Genomic DNA, 17,649 nt, shown 5'->3' with positions numbered 1-17,649 from the left:
AGTTACCCTTTTCTTCTTTTTTTACATCTGTGGAGAGAATCCTTTAGATCTACACTCTGCAAATTTCAAGTGTACAATACATTGCTGTTAACTATAGTCACCAAGCTGTACATTAGACTTCCAAATGTTATTCATCTTATAATGGAAACTATGTACCCTTTAACCAACATCTCTCCATTGCCTCCACCCCACCAAAGCCCCAGGCAACCACTATTCTACTCTCTGCTTCTATAAGTTTGACTATTTTAGATTCCACATGTGTGATAATGTTGTATTTGTCTTTTTGTGTCTGGCCTGTTTCACTTAGCATAATATTCTCCAGATTCGTGCACATTGTTGCAAATAGTAGGATTTCCTTCTTTCTCATGACTGAATAATATTCCATTGTGTATGTGCATGTGTGTATACATATATATATATATATATATATATCTATACCACGTTTTCTTTATTCATTTATCTGTCAATGGAAACTTAGGTTGTTTCCATATCTTGGTTATTGTGAATGATACTACAATGGACATGGGAGTTCAGATATCTCTTTGAGATACTGATTTAATTTCTTTTGGATATATACCCAGAAGTGGGATTGTTGGATCATAAGGTAATTCTATTTTTAATTTTTTGAGGAACCTCTTTACTGTTTTCCATAGTGATTGGTACCAATTTACATTCCCACCTAAAGTGCCCAAGGGTTCCTTTTCCCCACACTCTTTCCAATACTTTTTTGTCTTTTGATAATAGCCATGCTAACAGGTGTGAGGTGACATCTCATTGTGGTTTTGACTTGCATTTTCCTGATGATTAATGATGAAGATTTTTTCATATAGCAGTTGGTCATTTGTGTGTCTTCTTTTGAGAAATATCTATTCAAGTCCTCTATTTTTTAATTGGGTTATTTGTTTTTTGCTATTGAGCTGTATAAGTTCCTTATATATTTTGGATATTAACTCCTTCTAAGATATATGATTTGAAAATATTCTCTTGAATTCCATAGATTGCCTTTTCATTTTGTTGATGGTTTCCATTGCTCTTCAGAAGCTTTTTAGTTTGATGTAATCCCACTTGTCTATTTTTGCTTTTGTTGCCTGTGGTTTTGGTGTTATATCCAAAAAAAGTCATTGCCAAGACCAACATCTAAAAGCTTTTTTCCTATGCTTTCTTCTAGAAATGTTTACTGCAAGATTTTCAATTTCTTTTCAATTTGGTTATTTGTTAAAAAAACATAGGCAAAAATCTCTACTTTATCTTGAATCAACAAAGTAATATTGAAAAATAACTACTTGCTAATTCCACTAAATAACTATATTTTGGCTATGTTATAATGGTGTTTTTTAAATTTCATATCCGGAAATTTTTATTAGCACAAAACCTGGCACAGTATGTGGAAAATCTTTATACTACGGGCTGTTTATATTTTACTACATTTCTTCCTCGAACGAGGTGACATCCTTTGATTCAAAAAAATTAATTTAGACGATTGATTTTTTTCTGCCTCTCTTATCCCCAAAAAACAAGTTAATAAATTCTTGAAATTTTAAGAATTTCAAGAAGTGTGTTTTTATTTTACAAAGAAATTCGGTTATTCACAAAGCAAACTAATGTCACTAAGTAGACTTTTACACACAACTGCAATGGGTGATTATTATTGTTTTGAATAAGAATTTCTAGAAACATCTTATTTCAACTTTTCTGAATTATCATTAAGAAGCTTATTCTCATAGAAATGGAAAAAGTTAGCTGAATTATCATTTTAGTAAATGAAGAAAAAACATCATTATTCTCCTTTTCTACTCATTCTTTATATTCTTCAGAAATTTGATGGAGTAACTATCTGACAATATTACTTGGACATTCACATTGGATAAACTACTAGCGACCGTGAGTATATTCAGCATTGCATGTTCAAGCAATATCTTTGAGTTACACTATATCTGAATGCTTGGGTACTTAAGTTTTTAAACAGTAAGCAGTTGTCTATGAAATGCAATTTCATGGAAATCTAAAGTTTTTGTTTTTTAAAAATCAAAATGTCTCTTCCAGTGACCTGTCACATGCCTGGAAAATTCCCTAGTATTCTGTTGTAATGTGTTTTTGCTGCCTTAATTAAGAATCCATAGTTATGCTATAAATGAAGAGAAAATACATGGTATGGATGAAACTGCTAAAAAAAATTCATTATCTATAAATAGTTAAGCATAGATGATAAGTCAATTGTAAACATAGTTGAAACTCATAAGCTGTGTCATGTATATATAATGAATATGTAAGTAGCATGTGAGATGCAAACAGAATTCATAAAGAGGAGTCAAGTTGATGAGTTAATTACCTATGAAACACGTTAGATAAGAGATAAAGTACGAGTCTAGATGCTGAATACAGAGGAAATGGAAGGACGGAGAGGCAGCTAATATTCAAGATACACAAATATACATGATGTACCTGAAGCACTCAGTATTCATAAGATCTTAAATTGACCATGCATTGGTAACAAGCATTAAGATTTTATCCTGGCTCCACCTGTCCTCTGTCCAAGAATCTCATGTAAAATCCATAGCTCCTCTTCAAGCTACAGCTGTGACCTGGCATACTTGACACTGTACTCTCCAATAGAGCAAGTGTGTGTTAGTTCCAGGACTTTTGGCCTCCTAAGACCCCTGGTTCAAATCTCGATTCTGGTCTTCATAAACACAGCATCAGTAAAGAAAACTGATGTGGCAGAAAGAGCAGGCAAGTGTACCTAAGAACATTGCATGACCTGGGATTTAAGTTTTGTTGCTCTACTACCCTACTTGCATTCTATAGTAAGTGTGTTAACTTGGCCCATATTTTTCCTCCTCTTTTTCACTGTGTGTGATTTAAGCATCTTAATGTGATTGGTGAGCCTTTCTGTTCTGTGGCTTCTGGAATAGCTTGCCAGTTAGCATACTTAAAGGTTAACATAGAATGACGGTAATTTCTAACACAACATCAATCTTTCCTTTTGGTCAAGAGATTGAAAGTTCCTGTAGGAAAAAAACGGAACACATGGATTTAAGCCATTCTCATCTAAGGATGCTTTACATTTAATTAGTTTTTAGGGTAGCTAGCCAATAGATAATAAGGGAACTGTGGAGAGAGCATGATTATGGTGGTGTTGGAAGACCAGAAAAAATGTGCCCCAAGAACAGAAAGGGTAGATGATAATAACCGTAAGTTTGAGGGAGGATTCTGTTCAAATGTAAGTAGATATAAATATGAGAGACAGGTAGGATTATGTTGAAGATCATCAAAGTGGTATGAAATGATGTGAAGATATCATGATGATGGCAAGATGGTATAGCACATTACATCTGTAGCTATACTATATTATCTATCTATACATATGCATATATGTATACTTAACATTCTGAATGAGGAGGTAAACCATGAGAAGAGATTCAGATTAGTGCTACAAAACTGATTATGCTTTCATTTATCAAGATAGCTTTTTTTTATAATAGTGGGTACTTTATTTTGTTAATATACTATTACGGATTTTTTTTTTTGGCCAGGTGCTTCTCTTTCTTGACTCCTTTAGATTGTTGCATTCTGGGATACACATTTCTCTGTACTTTTTCTTCTTGTTCTCCCTTTACTTCCTAAGGAATGTTATCCATTATTATGGCTTATGTGTATGAATCTCAAATCTCTGACTCCAGTCCCAATCTTGCCCTTAAGGTCCAGAGCCATGTATTCAACTGCTTTGTGCATGTCTTCCTCTTCATAACCCACTGGAATCTATATCCAAGAAGCCCAAATTCAATATCTTATTTCATTATGCTTCAAGCTCCAGTATTTACTACTTCTCCATTCACCAGAGATACTTCTCTCATATCTTACTTTGGTCTGCGGAAGGTACTAATGTTGAGAGCCAATGATGCATTCTAGATTTCTGTTTTTCTTTATCCTGAATACCAAACTAAACATCACATCCTGTAAACTTTATAAATGTTTCTCGAATTTTCCCCCTGTTCAACTTGCCCATTTGCCTTAAATGCCCTTCAGTATTTCACTATCTTTATCTAGAATGTTTCAAGAGTTTTCTAATTGATCCCCTTCCCTTTCGTAGTCTAACTTTCCCCAAACTGTAATCTACACTGTTGTTAGTGTGATTTTTCTAAAATAAAACTTTGATCTTATACCCTGTATCCCGCTGAAAACACTCAAAGGGTTTCCCTTACAATACAAAGTCCAGGTTTCTTAGTATGAGTTACAAGGCCCCCCTCCATTACCCTATCTTTTGCTGTAAATTTATCTCTTTTTTCTATCTCCTCCTTGTACCGCAAGTTCCAGCAAGATTGAAAGACCTGTAGTTCCTTGAACTCCAAATGTATTATCATCTATTGATGTTCTTCTTTCTGTTAGAATCCCTTTATCCGTCTTCATTCTCTCCCATCTGCCTGGTAAATTCTATTGGCTTTCAGTCTCTCCAAAGCTTTCACTGTGTACTCTGACAATTAATCCTATTCAAGTTGCCTATGCACTTTTATCATTGAACTTCTCACCTCTGTATGTATTGATTTGCTTTGCATTTATGGTGTTATAATTATCTGTTCACTTAGTGGATTGTGAGGTCCTGAAGGTGAGGACTATGTTATCTTCACCTTAATGTACTGAGCACCAAGCATAATGTGGAATCTCAGCAAATATGTGCTAAGCATTTGAACTAATGATGGTCTCTGATGTTTTTGTATGATATATAAAAGGGAAGCTAATGTCGTTCTGATAGTTTTAGAGTTTCAGTGAAATTATTGAAGTTTCACAAATGTACAAAACTACTAACAAACAAAGGGGCATAATGGAAATACTACGTACCCTAAATGTGTCCATGGAAGTTCTGTGTACAGCAAATATAAGACATTACTGTGAGAAAGGCTTCAGAGGTGAAAAAGGAGCCATCAACAAATGTCACTAACAGAAGAGCTGGATCCACCTGTACTGGCAGGAACCATGCACATTTGCTGTGAAAAGTATTTCTTGGAATGTTCTTAAGGATAATTTTAAAGCTATTTTTAAAATTGTGGAAGAAAACATAAAATTCACCATCTTACCCATTTTTAAGTATACAGTTTGTCAGTGTTAAGTATATTCAAATTGTTATGAAACATCTCCAGAAGTTTTTCATTTTGCAAAACTAAAACTCTATACCCATTAAACAACAACTCCAATTTTCCACCTCTACCTAGTCCCTGGAAACCACCATCCTACTTTCTGTTTCTACAAATTCGACTATTCTATATACCTCATATAAGTGGAATTATGAAGTATTTGTCCTTTTGTGGCTGGCTTATTTTACTTAGCATAATGTCCTGAAGGTTCATATACGTTGTAGCATCTAACTGGATTTCATTCCTTTTTTAAGGCTGAATAACATTCCATTGTATGCATGTACCACATTTTATCCATCCGTTTGGACATTTGGGTTGCTTTTACCTCTTGGCTATTGTGAATAGTGCTGCTGTGAACACAAGGGTGCAAATATCTCTTTGAGACCCTGCTTTCAATTCTTTTGAAATACTCAGAAGTGGGATTACTGGATCATATGGTAATTCTAATTTTATTTTTTTAAGGAAACTCCATTCTATTTTCCCTAGCTGTTTTGCCATTTTATAATTATACCAACAGGGCACAATGGTTCTGATTTCTCCGCATCCTTGCTAACACTTGTTTTCTGTTTTATGTTTTATAGTGGTCATTCTAATGGGTATAAGGTCTTTTCTCGTGGTTTTAATTTGAATTTCTTTGATGATTAGTAATATTGAGCATCTTTCCATATCCTTGTTCGCTATTTGTATTTCATCTTTGGAGAAATGTCTCTTTAAGTCCTTTGACCAGTGTAAAATCACGTTATTTGATTTCTTGTTATTGAGTTGTAGGAGATCTTTATATATTCTGGATATTAACTCCATATCAGATACATGCTTTACAGATATTTTCTTCTATTCATAGGTTGCTTTTTCAGTTAAATATAATTTTGATACTATTCAAAACAAATCTTAGAAGTTTCCTGAAAATGTATGTACCATGTGTTTTTTAGCAAACTGTGCTTTGGCAGGGAGCAGTAACCATTTGAACATATTTGGAGATACTTCATTATATTGCATTTCATCAGATGGTATGACTATAGTTTTGTTCCTCTCACTTTCACTGAAGCTTTCTAAAGTCTGGCTCTCTGCATTCTTAAAGTGGGATGACAGTACAACTTAGGTTTTGATTTTTTTTTAATTATGTATAGAAGTGAGTAAGAAAGGAAGAAGCGGACTTAAAATGGAACTTGAGATGTTGACATCCGTGGCACTCATGAGTTCTGCAGGAGCCAAGGCTCTTTAGGATGGGGAGACTGGAGGAAAATATATTCCAATTCCTCATATAGAATGATTTTCAAATCCTATCAAGATAGTTGGTATTTCAAATGGAAACTCTTTTCACTCTGATTTCTAAAAAGTAACCTGATTTCCTTAGCTGAACTAACTTCTCTATTTTCCTCTTGCCTTTTTCTTCTTCTTCTTCTTCGATCTGCTTGTGTCCTTGATCATATCCCAGGTGAGCTCCTCTTTGGTTTCCTTTCCTCTTTAGGCGTTTCTTCCTGCCTCTACCAAACGAGTGCTTATGTCCAGCATCTTGTTTGACTCCTGGTTCAGGTCCACCTTCTTATTTCATTCACTTTAAGTGATGGGATTATCAGTTTCAGAATTGGATTTGTCTTTCCCACTCCCTCCATGCATTGTTCAGTGTGATGTTTTGTACAGAGAGTGCCTGAAAGTGCAAGAACTTTCCTCCTATCATCTCCTCATTTACTATGGATTCCCACTTGTGACTGTCAGGGTTCAGCCAGCAAAACACAAGCCCCTGTAGGTACTCCAGGGATAAAGTCTTAATAAGGGAATAGGGGATTACATAAATGTAGCAAAAACTGGAAGAGTAAAGGTCAAGGAAGCTGACACTGAAGTTCATGAACGTCTTTGCAGAGGCCTCAGCCAGAAGCTCCAAAGCAGGTGGTTCTCAAGTGCTTCTTGAGGAATGGTGGAAATTCTAAAGACTTTCTGGGAAACTACTGCCAATTATTTCAGTCCGCAAGAGTAGAGCATGTGTTTCTCAAGAGCTATCCAGGAACCCACTAAGACACCCCATGTCTGTCCTCATGCCTGGCTGCAATTCCTTCTAGATAATAATGGCTCCATCTTTCTGAGCTAATAATCTCATACAAGTGCTTCTCATTAGCAAACTCTAATTGAGTAAGTGAATTCTGGAAAATGTATTTGAAATTCCTTGTGATGAGAAAAGATCTTAGAAGAGGCTGGGAGCAATGCTGAGTTGTCAACACAGTCTAGGCTATTACTCTTCATTCTCTCACACTTCTGGATTTCCTGGGAACATTTTACCTGAGTGATGATAGTGCATAAAAGTTTGTCTAGATCACAATCTTACTTGAGTTCAAATCTATATAGGGCAGAAAAATTAAACTATAGAAGGAAAAGATAAACTATGGAAGCAAAAGAGAAGTCCAAAGCAAAAGGCTTTGCTGTTTTTAACCCTTCTGGGTTGTAATCCATGATGTGAAGACCAGAGGCTAGATTTGAGGAACTGGGTATGTGTATCTGGAATAGCATCACAAACTAAGTGAAGAGGAATACTGAAATGTAGGGATCAAGAGTGTGGACAGTGTATCTAGGCAGCTGTAAATTTTTGCATCAATGTCATCTTAAAATATTCCCTCCAACCCTTCATCAGAACTTAGTGGCATTTATCATGTACTTTCTAGTGTTTTGGGTCATAATGTGTGTGTGTATTTGGGCTCCCTAACAAGATCATGGGCTCCTGGCTTTCACAGGTATGTTTTGCCCCTTTCTGAATCTTTTTCACCCAGCAGAGAACTTGCCCTGAGTAGACACTCAGGAAGTGTTGCTGCTTGATTGATAACTCTGTATTTCTTTAATGTTTAGGCTTCCCCAGTGAATGTGTGTGTGTTAGGGCCCACTGAAGTGTCAGACTGAGAAAAATGAACATTATAAAAGAGTCCAAAATAGCAGTGTAGCTGAATTGAGAGTGAATACCTTGAAAAATGTGCCATAAATTCATACTCAAAGAACATACATCATCAAGCGTGGTGTATTCTTTTGTGAAATGTAAAAAATAAGGAGCAGTCTTAAAATGCTTTTGCATTTGTGCATCTCCAGAAATACACAGGCAGCAGTACCTACAAAATGTATTGAACCAAAGACAATGAGATTGGATTTAAAATTTCATCTCTATCTACAATAATAATAATAGTAAATTGAACAACAATTACTAAAGGAAAAATAAGTGATGGAATTTCAAAGCTCTGGATACTTGGTGAAGTAAGAAATGTCAAGTTGATGCTGCTATTCCACACAAAAACACGCGATGGCTTCAATAAGCTAACAGCCCAGAAGTGCGTGGCCCAGACAGGCACATATGCTTCTGCCTCATGAAGTTATTCAAGGAGCCAATCCCTTCCATCTTGTTGCTCTGCATCCCTAGGGTGCATGGTTGAAGTTGATTTTTTGTTCTGGTCCAAAGGAACTATAAAGCAGGGTGAGCAATTTCTGATTAAGCTGATGATGTAGAAGCGCCACACCTCATGTCTGGTCACATTTTATTGGTGAGTACTTAGATATTTTTTACTGATGCAGCCATTGTATATGAAGCACTGAGATAGTGTGCGGTTTTAGAAAATGTTGTTTTCCTTTTTTTCTCCTAATTCCTTGAATATATTAAGCATTATTTTAAAATTTGGTCTCTGTTTTATCCATTAGATAAAGATACTAGATTCCACAGGTAGTGTTTTGTAGTTTGAGTTCTAAATTTTTTTTACATCTGAAAGGAAGCCCACACAGCTACCTTTCACCATGTATTGCTGCTTATTTATTCTTCCCTGAAAACAAATAATTTTGATAATTTTATAGCTTATTCCTTTTTGTCCCTTTCATCTTTAAAATATTTTTGGCTTTAGATTATGAATTTTAGAGTTAAAAATAAACTTTTATTGACATAAAGTATGTGTAAAGATATTAGATTTGTTATCACTAGTGCTTAAAACTAGTCAAAAATATGGATTTAGTTTATTGATAATTAATGTAATTGTACTGATTATGTGCAAAAGGGAATAACAATATTTAATAGTTTAGTTAACGTGTCTATAAACATGCCTTTAGTTCTGGTGTCAGAAATATTTAAAATAATTGCCTATGGTATTTTCCTACCAATAAAGTCTGAATTTGTAACTAGAAATGAATTATATGTATAAAGTATATAAGTTGAGTGTTCTTGTATCTTAAAAAATATTTGGTGAGGTAAGTCATCCTACCGCATAAGGATACCATAAAAAAAATCTGAGTATTTGAAAAAGAGGTATTTGAAAATGTAGAGTGAATTGTAGTAGTGAAGCCTGAAAAGGCTGGCAATGGGTCTGGAGGTATTCTAGGATAAGTGCTGTATGATAGATGATTTAAGAAACTAAAGTGAAAATGAGGGAAAGGCTTGGTCTTTCAGTATATAACAGTTCTTAATTATACTTACTTTTTGTTGCTTGAGGTTGAACTTAAAGGCTAATGGAAAAGGTTGACAAAATACACTTGGACTCATGGTAAGAAAGTTCACCACCACTCAGATCTCTACCTTCTGGGGTAGTAAGCAGGAGAGCAGGAACTGGATGATCTTAGCCAGGAACACTCTACAAGGGATAATGGCTTGGGAAATAACATTAGATGACCCATTTTTCCTTCTAACCGTCAGATACAGGATACCTAAGCATAATTGGTCTTCTTTAGAGAGTTTTTCTATTGTCTTAGGTGAGGCTAGGTGGCCAAGAAGCAAATTCAAGTAGTTTGTGAATAATAATAATAATATAAAAAAAGTGAATTTGGGCTAAGATATTCCACCCCTGTTGGAGGTCTCATTCTACTGTTTTTGACAAAGGCAGGCTGAAGTAAGGCTAACTGGCAAGAGCCAGGATTTGATGAAATTTCTACAGCATCTGAAAGAAAAATCAAAGGGAGCCCTTATGTAGCCAGTAGTTTGATCAATGTCTGAACTGAAAGGAAGTCTTTAATGCATCAACCTCTACATTTATTTGGCAAAACCCACCCAGAAACAGATTCTTAAATACTTGGACGAATAAGGGCATCCTTAAACAGTTTCATATATTCATGATCAGAGATAGCGTCAATCTCCATGGAAGCCTCAGAGTCTAATCTATGGAAGGACACAGATTTAGAATGTAATCATTTAATTTAGAATACATAATTGTATTCAAAAGTTTAGTTTCTTTAAGACAATTTTATTTCAGACTGTCTGATTTACAGAAAGAATTTAGATAATGAAACAAAGACTTTAGTGTTAAAAATGATGTTTGCAAATGAATTAAGCCTTATCTTTAGCATGCCTCATTGAGCTCCTGTCTTCATTTAAATGATGAAGATGAATGAATTTTAAAAGAAGAGCCAATTTTCACTAGTCTTCACCAAACTGAATTTATGATCTCACGAGTGGTAGGGCTATTTTTTTGTGTGGCCCAGAAGTGCAATAGCAGAATTAAATATTTCAGTCATGTCTAATTCCATACAACATTAGATATGGCATTTACTTGTTAAAGGAGATTTTGTCAGAGATAAAATCTGCATTATTTCCTCCATTTATGTCTATGGATATCCTTTTTTCAAGACGTGTTTCGAAATGTTTCTCTTCCATTCAAAAGAAAGAAAAAATTAAGTGCCAACAATAAACTCTGTTTTGCTGATTGCTAAAAAGCAAAAACATAAAAAAAACCATAATAACACACTTTCTGCCCTTGTAGCAGATATTGACCGTGACTATGGGTTTTACTATTTTTTTTTCCACAGTGTACAATGACCCTATTTCCTTGGTGAGAGAGTTTTTTTCTTTTTTTTCTTTTTTGTTCCCTGAATTTATTCTGTCTCTGAACACAACAGTTGAGCCACCAGAGATATTACCACATTCCAGGAACAATTCTCAAACGACTAAAGACAACGGGTATATAAATACTTCAGCACTCTCTCCTTGAAGGGGATAATTTAGAGGTTTTTATTTATTCTACATGATCTCTCTGAATTCTCAAAATGATTGACTTTCAGTTACCTACAGTGTTATATGGTTATACAGTGTTAACTCACCCTTTATTGGCTTCCTTCTGTTCCTTTTATCACTTTCTTACTGGTGTTTTCTGGCATCACCTCCCCCAAAACTACTTGCTTCTCAAGATCTTCCTCAGGAGGAGCACAAACTAGACTGCTCTGTAGTGACAAGGAGGGAAAGCCACTTGCTGGGAGACAATTCTCCATGGTTCCCTAACGTTTTAGCAGGTCTTGGGAGTAGAAACAATGTCTTTGTTCTGGACAATGATTTCAACTCAATTTGTGTAGCTGACATCCAGGAAAACAAGGGTATTGATTCCCTCAGGAGCAGAGGAAAGATTTGCTTAATGTATAGTGTAATAAAGATAATATCTTTCTTTGAGGCAAAGGTCAGGCATACTAACTGCCCATTAGAAAAGATTCAGGTCCATGAACTCAGGGTTCATTTCCTGTAGTTCAGCCTTCTGTGTGTGCGAGCATCACCTGGTCCTCTTCATGTGGTCTGAGGAAATTGGGGCCTGGAGTATCAACACAAAGCTGCCCCTCTGGTTCCTCCTATTGCTGTGAGTAATAAAGTTCTTTGTCTCTGACACAGGCATCTTGTGTCTTCTGCCAGCATCCATGAAACAGGGCAGGCTAAGTTGTTAGCTTGGAAGTAAGTAAAAATCTGAGACTCTTCAGAGTCTTGACATATCTAAACAAGTAAAAGTCTCACAGTGTGATCAGTACTTTTTTAGGAATCAAAGAAAGGGCTTTACAGCTTTGAGTAGAGACAGAGATTCTGTTAGGGATGGAAGAAGTCAAGATTAATAAGAGTTCATGATAAGATATTTGAAGTAGATTTTGAAGGGTAGGGTGGCCAAGTATGTGATTGGTATCCCTTACTGGAAACCATATGAGGAAATATAAATGCACAAGACATTTATGCAACATGGTGGAAATAAGAAATTGTCTGAGTCCAGATTATTATGTAGGTATATGTTCATATGCCTTACCAAAAAGATTGGGCTCCATAATTCTTTTCCTGTTCCCACTAATTTGATGTGGTATCATATGTTCTTTGAACCCTAAAGACATTTTATTCTTAACTCTCTTATGTATGCTGTGGCGTATCAAAGAGGTAGATAGTCTTTCTATTATCAGAATTGACAAGTCATAAAGCACGTCATGGCCATGAATTAAGTGAAATTATCACCCCAACATGGATCACACAAAAAACTCTTAGTCTTAGGCTAAAAGAGTAAAGGTGACTAAATTATAATTTAATTTGAAAGAATTTTACACCAATTACTAAGCCAAATTTCATTAGTGGTAATCAATTATTAAATATTTTATTTATAAATCTAGAAGGATTTTTCCCAATATTCTTATATTTTTAGGATCTCTCTTTTTGTACTGCTATATCTTTTAATTCTCTATGAAAAAGATCACGGCAAAATATTTAAATAAGGCATTGATTCCTAAATATCTAGTGGTGTAAATTATCTTTTAAGTAGCTCTTGAGCGAAAGCTTGTACTGTTCTATGTGCTCTTCTCCTAAAAATGCAAAGTTATTTTTAAGGGATTGTCCTGGGAAGAGCATGCTAATATTGTCTCACTTTATAAGAGAAAAGAAAACGTGGTTATGAAGCTGTGTTTTTTTTCTTTATTAACACTTATCATCAACTTTAAATAATTTTGTTAAAAAATCATTCAGTCATCCAATATACAACAAATATTGTGTATCACCTATGTGCAGAGCAATATAGCAGATACGAGTGGGAAAAAACCCAGAAAAACATTCTATAGAAGAGAGTCTGGCAAACTGTGGTTATGGGCCAAATCAAGCTTGATGCCTATTTTTGTAAATAAATTGTTATTGGAACACATCCAAGCTCATTCATTCACATGTTGTCTGTGTAACACTACACTTTAACACTACACTGACAGAATTGAGTGATTATGTCAAAGATCATATAGCCCATAAAAATTAAGATGTTTGTTATCTGCCCTTTACAGAAAAAGTTCACTGACCTCTCATAGAGAATGTATTTCAGTATAGCAAAAATATAAATGCCTAATACAGATCTTATCTCCATGATATTTAATGAGGTTCTCAGACCAGGGAAAAGTACTTTACACATTTTGGATATTTAAAAAAAGTTTTTAAATACCTGGTAGGCATACAAAGGGAATAAAAATAGCAGCAATAAAAGCTAAACTCTTACTATCTTGAGAAATGGTGAAGTCGTTTCTTGTGAGTCCATCCACTTGCTGCTTCCTATTAATTCAGTGGCAACAATCCAAGTGAGTGCTTTTCTATTGCGTTGTTTCTAACATCTGGCAAATTCCCAGGAGAGCGATAATGAAGTAATCATCTATGCTTGGTCCATCCTCCAGGAGCAGAAGGTAATAGGAAACTTCTGCTTTCCCTTGAAAATTCATAACTGTACATTGGATTGTTATGAAATCTAAAATGAACCCTTTCTTTATGTTACCATTTTTACTTAGAATTTACATTTCAATTACTTTCACCTGGCTTTTCCCAGCATAAAAAAGTTTACAACTCAATAATTCCCATCAAGACATTAACAAACCTATGAGTTTATGTATCATTCTCTGCTGAATTTCAAGTTGAAAGCACAAGCCAAGCAATAAAGTGCTGTCAGTTTGAGAATTCCATCTCAATCAGGTGTAGCTCTTATAGCAAAACATTCCAGTTCTGGATTCTTTGCAAACCTGCATTGGCAAGGTGGTGGCCACAAATTCAGTGTGAGTTTAATGGAAACTAGGGTTCTACCTGCTTCCCAAATTGTTTTCCCCCTGGATATCCTGCAGTTCATGAAAGTTGCACATTGCTCATTCACTGGGTTCAGCCAATACATCTCCAGTGAACGTGAACATGGCCACTGGCAGTGATAACAAGTTAATCTTAAATAAACCATGGATACTTTGGTTAAGTCAGTTAATCATATGAATTAGCAGAGTCCTGAGGTGAAAGATCAATTTTGATCATGGAAGAGATGACAAAACATCTGGATTATGACAATATGGGAAGATTCAGTCTATGTTTGGCATCACCTTGAGAAGCTATGAGAGCAGAATGCCCTCTGGAGGCATCAATTACTTGGACAGAGTCTGGAGGCATTGGCAATGAGGACACAGCAAGTATATGAGAAACAAGGAGCCCTGTTTCACTACTTTGTCCAGAGTTGGTCCATAACTACACTGAAGAGTGACTTCAGCAGCAGCCCAGACATTTGGAGTTGGGCTAGGAAGAACACGTGCATTAACAGTGGGTCTTTGGGAACCAAATGATCATGTTATCAGGATTCTCTGAAGTTTCAAGCACTCACATCTATGGATTTTGGGTTGCTCCTGGCATTAGCTCTTCCTACTGGTGTACCAGCACATATGCTGGTATATCCAATTTTTCAAAAAAGGGTGACTTAGTTTCTTTATATTCAATTGATGTGAGAACCATTCACCATGAGGTGGCCATTCCCAAAGATTTATGGTGCCTAATATCTAGTGTGAACCTTAAACTTTAGAGCAACTGCCTCTTGTTGTTATCTGGGTGTCAAGTCTAACAGCACCTAACTGTATTGTTAAGAAAAAGAGATATTGCTATTGTCTATGCTGAACCACCTTATCGAGTTCAAACTAAACAATTCTAATGCTGAGTGGTGCACATCTTTAATCTGCAAAATTTGAGAATCTAATTGAAACATTAGTTACTTTTAGCAGAGAATCAACCATTTGAAATATTCTATGTAAATGCTATTTACCACTATTACCACAAATACACTTTACTGTTTTCCATATGAAAATTTTCATCTATTTCCATTTCACATGTGAAATTAATTTCTGATATTGTTATTTGCTCATTAAAATTTTTTCAAACTTAAATCAATTTTTTTCCTTTGGGAGTTTTCTGTTTGAAATATGAAATTCCTTTCAATTCAAGTTTTTCTATTTGAAGATCCTTAGTTCTACTGCATTCCTTTAACCTTGGCGCCAATGTGGCCTTATAGGAGATTAAAGGAAAATCTTTGCTTATGTGTAGCTATATGTCCTCTCTTCATCCTTTTCTTTTCTATTAGGCAAATCTTCCCTAGCTTTGAGAATGCAGTGAAAGATTTTACAATTGCAGACAGATTGACACTATGATTAGTAATGACAGACTAAGGGAAAGACTGTGGGATATATTTCAAATTTACTTACTACCTGGTATAACCAGGTTTATTTAGTATCTCTATTGTTTTTGAGTGAAATGATCTTAGAAATATTTTGAGACTAAATAATAATTTGTCTAATGCTTTGTATCTTCCCTAACATTTATTCAGTGAAATGAGTAATAATCTTAGCACTACGAAAAAGTAAACCTTATGATTGCAAAATTAAGTAATCTTATAGAACATCCAGAAAATGTTACTGCATAGATGTCAAGAGCTGGCTTCATCGCACATGTGTTAAATTACTCAAGGAGCAACAGTATTACATTTTTATAGATTTTAAACGAGGTTGGGCATTTCTTCCTACCTTCCTTGTCTTCCTTTCTTGCTCTGACACATCAGGAAAATTCTCTTAGTGTGAACGAAAAAAAATAATGTTGGATCACTTTGCCTTTTACATTTCTTAAGTGCTGTGTGAAAAAGCACCCTCCTCCCGGCTAGTGCCCTCCTGGTGTTACATCATTTATGGATGATGTGATTATTTCTCTCCAGGTAAGGTTCTAGAAGTAACCATGGGTGAAGGACGTGGAGTCTCCCTGACTATAATCCTTGAGTCAGGATTTGAAAAAGAGCTAGATTCTCAGGCAGGGAAGAAGGATTCTGAAGGAGAGGGGTGGAGTTGCTGCCGCTCGCCAAGGCTGTCTTTCCTGCGTTTGGACAGTCAGGAGGGCAGCTGTGGAGATGCAGTGACAGCTCTGAGAGTCGAGGTGGAAGCTTGAAGGATGAATAGGATAGTAGAATGGGCTCTAAAACCTGTGGGAGCAAGCCGTATTTAGATTTATGTTACTCTTGACCTTTATTGCCATAGAAAATTCTTGTTTAATGTTTCAGATTTGTTTCATCTAAGATAATATGGAGTATCAAAGAAAGTCTCCTGAGCCATAGTTTTAAAGGGAGTGAGTACATGGTGTTGGCAGCAGTAAAAAGTAAGCTCTCAAGGGGAGGGTAAAATTCAAGAGAAAAGTCGTGGTTTTGAGGTATGGCTTCATTCTTCCCACACAGATTCATTTTTCTTTGCCAGTCTTAGTAAATCTGGTTCTATTTTATTGAAGAGTGTTTTTTTTTCCTTTTAAACTCTTAACCTTAGATGTTTGTAAAGGAAGTATACCCCACAGAACCATAGAAACATGCCTTCATTCAATACGGCTGTAAGAAAAACAGCGTATCAGGAATTATGAATACAAAATCAAAACCCTGTGGCTTTTACTCTAAGGAGATGTGGTAGAGCAAAAATGGCCAAGAATTCTTTACAGCTTCTCTCACAGAGAGAGAGAGTCTCTTCCCCAACCCTTGGACTCTGGGCCAGCCTTGTGACCTGCTTTCACCAACAGAAGATAGCGAAAAATGATGTAGGATTTCTTGGCCTGAGCCTTAAGAGGCCTTCTGCTTCCATTCTCATTCCCAGAATCAGAGACTGCCACATGAAGAAGGCAGCAGTTGCCTTTTGGAGACATAGGGCTAAGACCACAACCAGCCTCAACTGCCAGCAATGTAAGTGAAGCCACCTTAGTCTTTATAGCCCCAGTTGAGCCTCTAGATGACCAAAGCATATATACAATGAAATATTATTCAACCTTGAAAAGGAAGGAAATCCTGACATTTGGACAACATGGATGAGCCTGGAGGACGTTATGCTAAATGAAATAAACCAAGACAGAAAGACAAATACTGCATGATCTCACTTATAAATGGAATCTAAAGTAGTCAAACTCGTAGAACCAGAGAGCAAAATGGTGTTGTCAGGGGTTATAGGGTGGAAAAAATGAGGAGATGTCCGTCAAGGAGCACAAAGTTTCAGTTGTGCAAGATGAGTGAGCTAGAGATCTAATATACAACAATGTGAATGTGGTTAACAATTTTGTATTGTATACCTGAAATTTGCTAAGAGGGTAGATCTTAAGTGTTCTTGCCACTCACCTAGCCAGCCTAAAATGTAACACTTGTTATTGTAAGCAAAGAAAATGTTTCTTGTTTTTATTTCTTTAATTTTTTATTGAAGAATAGTGGGCATACAGTATTATGTTAGTTTCAAGTGTACAGCACAGTGATTCGACATTTATACACATTACGAAATGACCACGATAAGTCTAGTAACCATTTATCATCATACAAAGTTATAGTATTGTGACTATGTTCCTTATGTTGTATATTGCGTCCCTGTGACTGACTTATTTTATAACTGGAAGTTTGTACCTCTTAATCCCCTTCACCTGTTTCACCCCACCCTCCACCCCTCACCCTCTCCCCTCTGATAACAACCAGCTTTTTTCCTGTGTCTATGAGTCTGTTTCTGTTTTGCT

Source organism: Equus quagga, chromosome 9 (assembly GCF_021613505.1).
Source record: "Equus quagga isolate Etosha38 chromosome 9, UCLA_HA_Equagga_1.0, whole genome shotgun sequence".
Lineage (NCBI taxonomy): Eukaryota > Metazoa > Chordata > Mammalia > Perissodactyla > Equidae > Equus > Equus quagga.
Note: the sequence above shows the minus strand (reverse complement) of the source record.